This window comes from Hemitrygon akajei, unplaced genomic scaffold (genome assembly GCF_048418815.1).
Source record: "Hemitrygon akajei unplaced genomic scaffold, sHemAka1.3 Scf000048, whole genome shotgun sequence".
NCBI lineage: Eukaryota > Metazoa > Chordata > Chondrichthyes > Myliobatiformes > Dasyatidae > Hemitrygon > Hemitrygon akajei.
The window spans coordinates 2,876,492-2,888,995 of NW_027331934.1; positions in this window are offsets into that span (position 1 = coordinate 2,876,492).

The window sequence follows — 12,504 nt, forward strand, 5'->3', positions numbered from 1 at the left end:
AATTCTGAACATTTATAGTATCGTCGTGTTCTTGAGTCAGAGAGGGTAATTAGATCAGCCAGGATGAAATGGCGGTGCTGACTCTATGGGCCAAATTCCCCAAATCTGCCCTTATATCTTATCGCCTTATTCGCTATTCTCCAATTTCCCGTTGTCTCACCGGTCGCGAATGGTGATTTAAACATTTCTGCTGGAGCCCGAGCAGTTTCTGCAGTTGCCTCCACAGGTTCGGAAGGAACGCCTTGGCAGGACCTGGGAGTTTGTCAAACGAATTTCCCTCAAGACAGCAACATGTCCGCCTCTGTAATAAGTATATGGTCAATGAGCTGCTGCGCCTCTCTTCTATATATTCTGTGCAGATTCTGCCTCCGTCTCCCGAGTAAAACTGAAAGCACCCGCAGCCCCTATAACTATTGGCAACAACCAACCCACAGCCCCTATAACTATCGGCTCCATGCACTGATGACCATTCTGGATTCTAATTCTGTCCCTTGCAATTCTTCTGCTCTTTCCTTTTCTGTAGAATCCTCTTCGGATTCCAGTTCACATTGTCTCCTTCGGCAACCTCCTGTCTTCTTTAACCTTCCTGTGCTCTCTTGCATCCCCATACCCCAGAAGTACCTCACTTGTCCCCACCTGCCGATACCTGCTAAGCAGCTCCATTTATTTCTTCAATGTCTGCCTCAATATCTCCTGAAAACCAAAGTTCACTAAACCTGTTATATTTACCTTTTATTCTGACAGGCACGTACAAGCTTGCTACTCTCAAAATGTCACATTTGAGGGCCTCCCGTTTGCCAAGTCACCATTGCCTGATGACAGCATGTCCCAAAGCACAATTCTCAAAGCCTTCTTAGATACCATCAAGTTTGGCATTTCTCCAATTTATGATCTCAACCCGCAGGCCGGACCGTTCCTTATCTATATTTACTTTTAAAATAATGGCATTGTGATCGCTAGATGTAAATATTTCACCTACACAGTCTTCTGTCACTAGCCGTGTCTCAGTATCTAATCAGAAATCAAATCTCGCACACTCTCTCGTTGGGACTTTTCTGAACACATTTTAAAAACACGATCCAATTCAGGCATTTTGAGTATGGGATTCCCAGTCAATGTGTGGAAAGTTAAAATCACCTACTTTCAGAAACTTATGTTTGTTGAAACAATCTGGGATCTCTCTACAAATGTGTTCCTCGAAATGCCTCGGACTGCTGGGTGGTCTGTGATATAGCCCCAGTAACGTGGTCCTATCTTTTCTTATTATTCAGGTTCACCCATAACTCCTCACTAGAGGAAATCTCCAGTCTGTTCTGATGGAGTACTGTCACGATATTTTCCCTGACTGGTAATGCGACCACTTCTCCTTTAACCCCTGTTGCTCCGTGGCATCTAAAACAACGGAACCCCGGAATATAGATTTGTCATTCCTGCCCCTGTCATAGCCAAGTCCTACTAATGACTACAATATTGTAAATCATGTCGATTCATGTCCTGATCTCATATGCCTTTTCTTCAATACTTCTTGCATTGAAATATATGCAGAGCAGGACATTAGTCTCAACATGCTTTACCTTTTGATTCCTGACTTTGCCTGAGGGCTTAGCATCTGTTTAAGAAACTTGAATAAGTACGTGGATGGGAGGGCTATGGAGAGCAGGTCAGTGGGAATCAGCAGAATAATAATTTGGCACGGAGACAGGGTGGAATACGGAGACTGAGAATCGTGTGAGGTAAAACTCCCCACTGTTAGATATGGCGACCAGAACCGTACGCGGTAAAACTCCTGGCGTGGAACCGCAATCCCACGGTGGATTTGTTCGATGACTTGTGAACATACATGATTATTCTAACAATTCTAATCATACACACCATCTCCTCACATTTCTCCCTCACCCCTGGCTACTTACCCCGTATCCCTCAACAATCCCTCCTCACAGTCCATCTTCATTATCCGGCCCTCTAGCCCAGCCTTCCCTTCTTGCTCCCTGTCTCCCTCGCCGTCTTGCCTCTCCCTCACCACTTCCTTATCATCGCCCCTCTCAGTCATCCTTGCTTACTCACCACCTCTCTTCCTCCCCTTCCCTCTTCTCTATCCCTCTCAGTTACACTGCTACGATCAGTCTCCCACTCTCTTGCACCCCCTTTCCTCATGCTGTCCTTCTTTTTCACCACCCTCTCTACTCCTCGATTAACAAATCATACTCTTGCCTCTTGTGTCTCTTCATCTCCTCATTTTCTCATCCCTCTCTTCATTTCTCTCACACCCTCTCCCCTCTATACATCTGTTTCTCTTACTCTTCCATTCTCTCTCCTATCCCACAATCCCTGTCCCTACCCCTATCACCCATCTCACTCTCAATCTCAGTCACCGTCTGCCATCCCCTCTCCACCTCCTTCTCTCTCGCACACCCTCTCTTCTCCCTCTAACTCTTGACTCTCACTCAGTCACCCCTGTCTCTCTGTAACCTCCTCCATCTCCAGCTCTCTTTCTCTCTATCTCTCTCCCTATGTCCCACCATCTCGCCCTCGCTGTCCCAAAAACTCTCCCCACTGGCTCCTGTATCCCACACTGACTTCCCCACTCTCTCTCACCCTCTAAATGCACCGCTCACCCCACCCGTTCTCCCTCCTTCTTTTCTCTAATACTCTCTCAACCCCTCTCCCTCTCTCAATCTACCTCGCTCACTCGCTCTCCCTTCTCTCTCATTCACTCTCTCTATCTGTCTCCTCTATCTCTCTCCCTCCCTCCCTGTTGTCACACCCTTCGCTCTTCACCTCAACCCTTACATACATCAACAATATTTAAATGCCGTGGAATTTATAACAAGGATATTTGTAGGTCCCAGATCCTCAGTAATGGTCTTTATATATGAAGATCAGAGGGATCTTGGGGTCCGAGTCCATTGGACACTCAAAGCTGCTACACAGGTTGACTCTGTGGTTAAGTTAAGAAGGCGTACCGTGCAATGGACTTGGACAATGTACAATGAAAGGGTGCAGAGGAGATTTACAAGGATGTTGCCTGGATTGGGGAGCATGCCTTATGAGAATAGGTTGAGTGAACTCTTGGAACGGCAGAGGATGAGAGGTGGCCTGATAAAGCTGTACAAGATAATGAGAGGCATTGATCATGTGGTTAGTCAGAGGCTTTTCCCCAGGGTTGAAACGTCAAGCAGGAGAGGGCATCGTTTTAAGGAGTTTGGAAGTAGGTACAGAGGAGATGTCAGGAGTAAGTATTTTTATATGCAGAGAATGGTGAGCGTGGAGTGGGCTGCCGGCAGCGGTGGTGGAGGTGAAAACCATAAGGTCTTTAAGGGACTCCTGTATCGCTACATGGAGCTCAGAAAAATAGAGCGCTATGGGTAAAGCCATGTTCGGGACAGCTCTGTGGGCCGAAGAGCCTGTATCGTGCTGTGGGTTTTCTATGTTTTTATATTAAGGAACACCGCAGTTGGGAATAACGTTGACTTATTTATTTAAATGAATCGCGAAAAATATTTTTAAACAACTGTAGAAAACTGTAATCTGAGTTATAAATGAAAAAGAAGGTTCAGATAGATGTAGATTCTATCGCTCTTCCCTGCTGCGGAAAGGGTTAAATACAATATTAAAGCGACACCCTAATGAGGGTGATTTGCAGAACCGGTTCGATCTGATTTTAGCCCAAAGGCGTCTCCCTGTTCTCAGGAATGTGACCGGACAGGCAGCTGTTTACACACAGACCCTGGCCTCAGAGTTTCACAGAACAACAAACACGTACCTTCCAAATCAATGATCAGGCCTCTTCACCTTCCATTCCAGTCCTGCTGAAGGGTCCTGGATCGAAGCGTCGAACCATTATTCCCATCTATAGATGCTGCCTGGCCTGCAGCGTTTCTCCGGTATTTTGAGTGTTGCCCTGGTTACGAATGATCCGCGAAAGGGAGCGTGTGGGGGCAATGGGCGGGGCTAGCTGAAAGGAACAACTTCAAAACACCCATTCTCTCAGAATATTCCTGGTGAATTAAGATGAGAATAATTCATTTTCTGATCATGTATTTTGTATCTTCATTTACAAACAACCCATTGTCTGTGTTTGGATCAATAATCAATATGTCATCACCTCTCTTCTAAATCTCGCCCGGTGGTGATTGTGTTTGCGTTCCTGTTGTCTCCTGTTTGCACGGTTGAGATTTTCCAGAGCGTATGTCAAGATTAATATCAGTTCTAAAACGTGGGGTAACGGTTTAAAAGCAAGAGCTGTATTAACAACAGCTGATCAGTTTTGAAACTGTTGTACTACAGATAAATACATTTTTAATTTCTTTTTTTTTTGTTTTTTTTGGGTGATGTTTGAAAATCCTCTCAATGGCCTAAATAACCAAAGTTGTTGATTGTAATCAAGACCCAGACGCTTAATATAAAGTTTGGGGCAGTATGAGTGTGCGGGCGGAAATGCGGAATGAAAGTTCAGGTGTGTTCAGATATGTTTTAAGATCATAAGACAGAGGAGCAGAATTAAGCCATTTGGCCCATCAAGTCTCTTCCAACATTTTCTCATGATTCATCGATTTGGCTTCTCAGTCCCAATCGCTTAACTTCTCCTTGACCAATCAAGAATCTATAAGCCTCTACCTTAAAAAATGCATACAGACTTGGACCGCACAGTTACCACTCACTGGCTAAAGAAATTCCTCCAGGTCTTCGTTCTTAAAAAACGACCCTCTATTCTGAGGCTGTGTCATCTGGTCTTTGACTCTCCCACCGTCGGAAACATCCTCCACACATCCACTCTATCAAGACATTTCACCATGCGATAGGTTTCTATTAGGTCACCCATTACTCTTCTGAATTCCAGTGAACACAGGCCCAGGGCCAGAAAACGCGCTTCAAATGACGCCTTTCAAACCTAGAATAATTTTTGTGAATCTCCTTTGAACCCTCTCCAGTTTCAGCTCATCCTTTCTATGATAAGGGAGATGAAACTGCTCACAGTGCTCCCTGTGAGGCCTCGCTATCACCTGCCAACTCAATCCATCACGTCGGATAGGCAGCAATCTAGAGATTACTACCCCGGACATTGCCTTTCTCAGCTTTTTCACCAGCTCCCTAAAATCTCTCTTCAGGATCTCACCAGCTTGTCCACCGATGTCATTGGTGCCAAGACCGGGCTGCTCACCATCGCCCTTGAGAACAACATGGACCCGATCCGAGACACCTCTGGTCCTGGCACCAGGGAGACAACATACCAGGTGGGTCTTTCTATCGCTCCCACAGGACATCGCTTCTATTCCTCCGACTAAGGAATCTCCTCTCAAAACTGCAATTCTCTTCATCTCTCTGCTCTTCTGAGCCGCAGCACCAGACTCGGTGCCAGAAAGCCCCCCGGGCACGTCGTCACCCTCAATAGTATCTAGAGTTGTGTACTGTTAATGAGGGGAATGGCCACAGTGGCTGGACGTGTCCCTTCCTTCTCCTGACAGACACCCAGTTATATGTCTCCTGCAACCTCAGGGGTCACTGCCCCCCTTTAGCTCCTGGATATCACCGCCTAGTTATCCCGGGTGAGTTGAAGGCCATCGAGCCGCAGCTCCAGTTCCTTAACACCTTCTCTCGGGAGGCGCTACTCAATGTACCTGGCGCAGATGTGTTTATCTGGGGGACTGGAGGTTTCCCAGACTTCCCACAACCCACACAGAGTACAGAACACTGTCCAGTCGCCATTCGCTCTAATCTGCTCTGTCATAACAAATGAGGAATGAACCAGTGAGGGCAGACAGCGAGTAACTTACAAGACAATGTACCTCACCCAAACCAGGGGTTTATCCCAACCATGCAAACAGGAAACAAGAGGAACACAAAAACAGCCACCAGCGGGCGAGATTTAGAAGAGGTGATGACATATTGATCACTGATCCAAACACAGACAGTGTTGTTTGCAAATGAAGATGCAAAATACATTAACAGAAAATGAACTATTCTCATCTTAACTCCCCAGGAATATTCTGAGAAGATGGGTGTTTTGAAGTTGTTTCTTTCAGCTGGCCCTGCCGACTGTCCCCGCACTCTCCCTTTCGAACATCATTTGTAACCAGGGCAACAGCAAAAATGCTGGAGAAACGCTGCAGGCCAGGCAGCATCTATGGATGGAAATAATAGAGCGATGGTTCGATCCAAGACCCTTCAGCAGGCCTGGAATGGAAGGAGAAGAAGCCTGATCATTGATTGATTTGGAAGGTACGTGTTGTTGTTCTGTGAAACTCTGAGGCCAGGGTCTGCGTGTAAGCAGCTGCCTGTCCGGTCACATTCCTGAGAACAGGGAGCCGCCTTTGGGCTGAAATCAGATCGAACCGGTTCCGCAAATCATCCTCATTAGGGTGTGTGCAAAATCGCTTTAATATTGTATTTAACCCTTTTTGCAGCAGGGAAGAACGATAGGATCTGTATTTGTATCAATCTGAACCATCAATCTCCCTCTCTCCCCCTTTCCCCTTTCCCCTTCTCTTTTCCACCCTTTCCATCTGCCTCACTCTCTCTTTCTCCTATCTCTCTGCCCTCTGCCTTGAGAAACTTCACAAATGTTTCAGGTGCAGTGAGACTCAACAACCCGCTGGTTAACCAATGGCAAAGTTATTTCTTGTGGCAAGAATTGCCCGGATAATCAGTTAATGCCATTAGGCTTTACAATTCTACCGCCAGGACTTAAGAACTTTTTAAAAGCTATTATTAATCCTTTTTGAGATAGTGATTTAGATGCATATCATATTTTTTTTACTGAGTTAAGTATTGTATGTAATTAGTTTTGCTACAACAAGTGTATGGGACATTGGAAAAAAGTTGAATTTCCCCATGGGGATGAATAAAGTATCTATCTATCTATCTATCTATCTAATGGTGGCGTCAATAAATGAATAGTCATAAACATCCCTGAATCGTACATGGGCGAACCGGTTTTTGTTTCTTTCCAGAAGAAAGGATGAAATTGCGTGTCCCAGAACATAGAGTCATGTAAAACGACAGCACAGAAACAGGCCCTTCAGCCCATCTAGTCAATACCAAAAACGGTTGAACTGCCTACCCCCACCGACCTACACCGGGATCATAACCTTCCATACCCCTACTACCCATGTATCGGTACAAACTTGGACTGAACATTGAAATCAAGCTCGCCCGCACCACTTGTACCGCAGCCTCATTCCATAGAGTCACGGCCTTCTGACTGAAGATGAATTACATGGAGGTAACCCTAGGTAATTTCTAAAGTAAGTACATGCTCGGCACAGTATTGTGGGCTGAAGTGCATGTATTGTGCTGTAGGTTATCTATGTTTCCCCTCACATTCCCCAGAAAGTTTTTACTTTTCACCCGATTATAGCCTAATCCAAACTTAATAGAAAAAGCCTGCTTGCATTTACCACATCTATGTCCTTTGTAGTTGTGTATACCTCTATCAAATCCCCTCTCAATCTTTCACTTTCTAAGGAATCCAGTTTTACCCTGCTCAATCTTTCCTTATTACTGAGGTCCCCCTGACCCTGCAACATGCTGGTATTTTTCTGTACTCCTTCAACCTTGTTTACACCTTTCCTGTAGGTCAGTGACCAAAACTGCACACAATTCTCCAAGTTAGACTTCGCCACCGTATTATACAACTTCAACATAACATCCCATCTCCTGTGCACAGTACATCGATGTATGAATGGCAACGTGGCAAAAGCTTGCCTTACGACCTTATCTACCTGTGGCACAACTTTTACTGGATTATGTACCTGTGCCTCCTGATCTCCTTGTTTAATCACAGCCCTCGCTGTGCAAGAATTAGCCTGGTTGGTCTGAGAGAGGTGTGAACCCTTGCACTTTTCTGCATTGATTTCCATCAGCCATTTTCAGCCCATCTTTACAATTGATGCAGATCCTCTGTAAGCCATGATACTGTCCTCACTGTCCACTACAGCCCCAAACTTGGTGCTATCCGCGAACCTGCTCATCAGTAAACCACATTAGCCTCCAGATCATCGATATAGATGACAAACAACGAATGCCAAAGCACCGATCCCTGTGGCACGCCACTATAAAGCCGAATCCTGAATGCATCCCAAATGCCGAGCGACTGAACCTTCTTGACCAGTCTCCCATGCGGGGCCTTGCAGGCAACATCCAGTATATCACCGTCATCCACTTTCCTGGTAACTTCCTCGAAAAAGTCTATAAGAAGGCCTACTGACTATCCTTTTCTTTTTCCTACTCAACCCCATTTCAGAGCCATCACCCCGTAACTTTTGATGCCATGTCCAATCAAGAACCTATCAGTCTCTGGCTTAAATACACCCAACGAATTGACATCCACAGCTGCATGTAGCAGCTACATACTCACCACGTTTAGCTAAAGAAATGTCTCCGCATATCTGTGTTGAAAGACTGACCCTGTATCCTGAGCGAGCATCCACTTGTCCTGGACTTTCCCACCTTTCCACATCTACTCCGTCTAGGCCTTTCAACATCTGAAAGGATTCAATAAGAACCCCCCCCCCCCACCACACCCTTCTGAATTCCAGCGATTGCTGACCCAGAATCGTCAAACATTCCTCGTGTGACAACCGTTTCATTCCTGGAATCATCCATGTGAACTTCCTCTGGCTCCACTCCAATACCAACACATCCTTTCTAAGCTGAATGACCCAACTGTTCACAATTCTCAAGGTGAGGCCTCATCAGTGCTTTTTCAAGCCTCAGCATCACATCGTTGTTCTTGTATTCTAGACCTCTTGATATGAATGTGAATATGGCATTTGTCTTTTTCACCACAGACTGAACCTGCAAGTTAAACTTCCGGGTGATCTGCATAAGGACTCCTAAGTCTACTTGCATTTAAGATTCCTGGAATTTCTCCCCGTTATACAAAAATAGTACGCACTTGTATTTCTACTACTAAAGTGCATGACCATGCATTTTCGTATATTTCAGAATCAGAATCAGAATCAGAATCAGACTTTAATCGCCAAGTACATATGCACATACAAGGAATTTACTTCTGGCAGATGTTGTCTCTCTGCTCATAACAATAATAATGATAAATAAAAATGAAAATATAGATTATACATACAGGTAGTGCAATACAAGTAATAGTTAGCCGACAGTTAACCGGCAATTAACTGTTCAGCAAAGTGACCGCAGTAGGGAAAAAACTTCTCCAGTGCCTATTAGTCTTAGTCTGGAGGGATCTGAAGCGACTACCAGACGGAAGCAGATCAAACAGTCCGTGCGCCGGATGGGAGGAGTCCTTTATGATGTTCCCCACCCTCTTCTTCAATCTGGAAGAAGGTGGAAGGCGACTTTCTTGCCCATTCTCCTAATCTGCTTAAGTCCTTCTGCATCTGACCTGTTTCCTGAACTCTACCTTCCTCTCCACCAATCTTCGTATCATCTGCAAACTTGGTGACAAATCATCTATTCTACCATCTAAATCATTAATGCACAGCAGAGAAAGAAGTGCTCCCAACACCAACGCCTGCGGAACACCACTAGTCACTGACAGCCAAACAGAAAAGTACCCTTTTATTCCCACTCTCTGCCTCCTATCAATCAGTCAATGCTCTAACTATGTCAGTAACGTCCCTGTCATATTTTTTCACTTCTACAGATTTTATTCGTTGCTCTCTGTAAGATTTTAAAACTTCCCAATCCTCTATCTTCCTGCGAATTTTTGCTTTGTTGTATGCCCTTTCTTTTGTTTTTACAATAGCTTTGACTTCCCTTCTCAGCCCCGGTTGTACTATTTTGCCATAGGTGCATTTCTTCATTTTTGGAATACACGTGTCCTGCAGCTTCCTGGTTTCTCCCAGAAACTCACACCATTGCTACTCTGCTGACATCCCTGCCAGCAGCTCTTTCAAATTTACATTGGCCAGCTCCTTTCTCATAACACTGAAATATCCCTTACTCCGCTGAAATACTGGTACATCAGACTACATCAGATTATCATTCCGATCTTCCAGTGATACAGTTTTATCCCTTGCAATCCTTTTGCTCGGATCATGTTTGTGGAATTCTCAATAACTCTCTTCACCTTGTCTATCAGACGAACTTCATGCCTTCTTTTAGCCGCCCGGATTTCTTTCTCTTACACTTACTATACTCCACAAGTGCCTCATTTGATCCAACTTGCCATTCTCTGCCATGCACCTCCTTTCTTCTTTTAACCGGCGCCTCGATAATTCTTGCATATCAAGGTTCCTACGCTTGTTATCCTTACCTTTCATTCTGCCAGGCACTTGCATGCTGGTAGTCTCAAAATTCCGTTTTTGAAGGCATCACACCTTCCAAGTACACTTTCGCCACAAAGCAGCAGCCTGTCTCAATCCACACTTGCCAGATCCATTCTGACACCATCAAAATTGTGCATTCTCCAATTCAGAATCCCAACCCACGGGTCAGGCCGAACCTTCTGTATATTTAGGTGCATATTACTGGCATCGTGGTCACAAGATGCAAAGTGTTGCTATGCACAAATGTCTGTCCCCTGCCCTGCCTCATTCCTTCATAGCAGATTCAGTATTGCACGCTTACTGTTGGGACTTCTGCGTACTGATGAAGGAAAAGTTCTTCGACACGCTTGACAAACTCTATCCCACCTGGTCCATTTACAGTATGAGATTCCCAGTCATTATGTGGAAAGTTAAAATCACCAAGTGTAACAACCTTAAGTTTCTTGCAGCAATATACGATCTTACAAATGTGTTCCTCTAAATCCCCGGGACTGTCGTGTTGTCTTTAATATCGCCCCATTACCGTGGCCATAACGTACTTCTTTCTCATTTCCACACAGAATGCCTCATTAGTCGGGTTCTGACGGAGCACTGCCGTGACATTTTCTCTGACTGGTAACGCCACCCCTCCTTCATTAATCCTCCCCGCTCTGAAACGCCTTAAATAATTTGATCTCGAAATAGCTGTGCTGGGTGTGGAGTGTTTGAGCTGAAATTCGCCCTGCAGCGGACAGCCGCGTTGACAAAGAGGGTGGAGCCTGAACCTGGCTGAATCAAATTCACAGCCTGGGATTGGCTGAATAAACCGGAGAAGCTCCGTCCAGCGAATTGGAAAAGTGCGATCGACACGGAAATCCAGACAGAAACTTCTTGCGACCGTGAGGGAAGGTTCACACAACCTCTGTAATTCTGTCTGTTTTTGCTGCATTTGTCCTAGTCCCCTCTCCTCCCGCTGACCGACCTGTACTAGGCTGGTGAGGAGGTGTGGGATCAGAACTGTGGACGGCTTCATTTACCCCGGATCATCCGGACCTGCCTATCTGTAACGAGCGACTAACGCATTCTAACCGAATCGCCCCGGGAGCAGCAGCACCGACTGAATTCTCGGTGCATGATCGGCTGTCCAGGACCGCGCTGAACTCCGTCCGGTATCAACATCAAAGGTAAATGTTGTCTCCGATTCTGCAGATCAGTGAGCGTTTACAGCGGGGCTCGGCTATTGTTCGGACTGTGAGGGAAATCAAGGGGAGAAGGGAGTTCTGACAAGTTCAATGAACTAGTTATTGACCAAATGCATTAAAAGAAACGACGTCGTCACCTTCAGTCATACACATTTTCTATTGTACTGAGTCAGTGCAGATGAACCTTGCTCACGGATAATAATATCCAAAATGTCCCACAGGGCAGGGCCGGGTCCATTCTCCGATTTCTTTCTCTCTCTCTCCTCCCCCCCCACCCTCCTCACACACACACACACACACACAAACAACTAACTACTCAGAATAACAGAGCGACCGTGAAATTTTACTGTTTTACTGTCCGGGACGTCGCAGTGGAGAATGCCACAGAGCAATTTATTTAATTAACTCACAAAATATGATATTAAAATTACAAATGATGGGAGTTTGGGGTAAAATTAAATGCTGGAATCTCGCAACGTCTGGTAGCAAATGCAACAAGTAGCCATTCAGATTGCAGACACTGTGGGACTTCTTTTTTTCTCTACCATCTGGAGTTTGTTGCTTTATTTTCTGTAACAGAATTAAATACAATATTAAGGCAACTTGGTGCAGATTAAGTGGAGTGTCGAACTGGTCTGTGTGGTTTCAGCAGAGAATCCGCCCTGCGGACAGGCAGCAGCTTGCACACAGAAACCCGCGCTGTGAGTCTCACAGAACAGCAACCCGGCCCCTCCCCCGCACCTAGTAACTGAAGTCCGTCTGATTGTCTGATATGAAATTGGAAGAAAACGACTTGAAAATATATCCACACGGAGACCGAACATTATTGGTGAATTAGGTGAGAATAATTCAGCTTCCGATATTTATTTCGATCTTTATTTCAAATCATTGTGTTTTGGATTAGTGATCAATAGCTCATTCGCTCCATTTTAACCCCCTTCTGTCAGTGATTGTATTTGTGATCCTGCAGTTTCCTGTCAGCGTCATTGAGATTTTCCACAGTTTATGTCAAGATTAAAAACAGATCTCTAACCAGGGTTTACGTTTTCAATGTAAGCGTTTGAAAAACCTGTTCG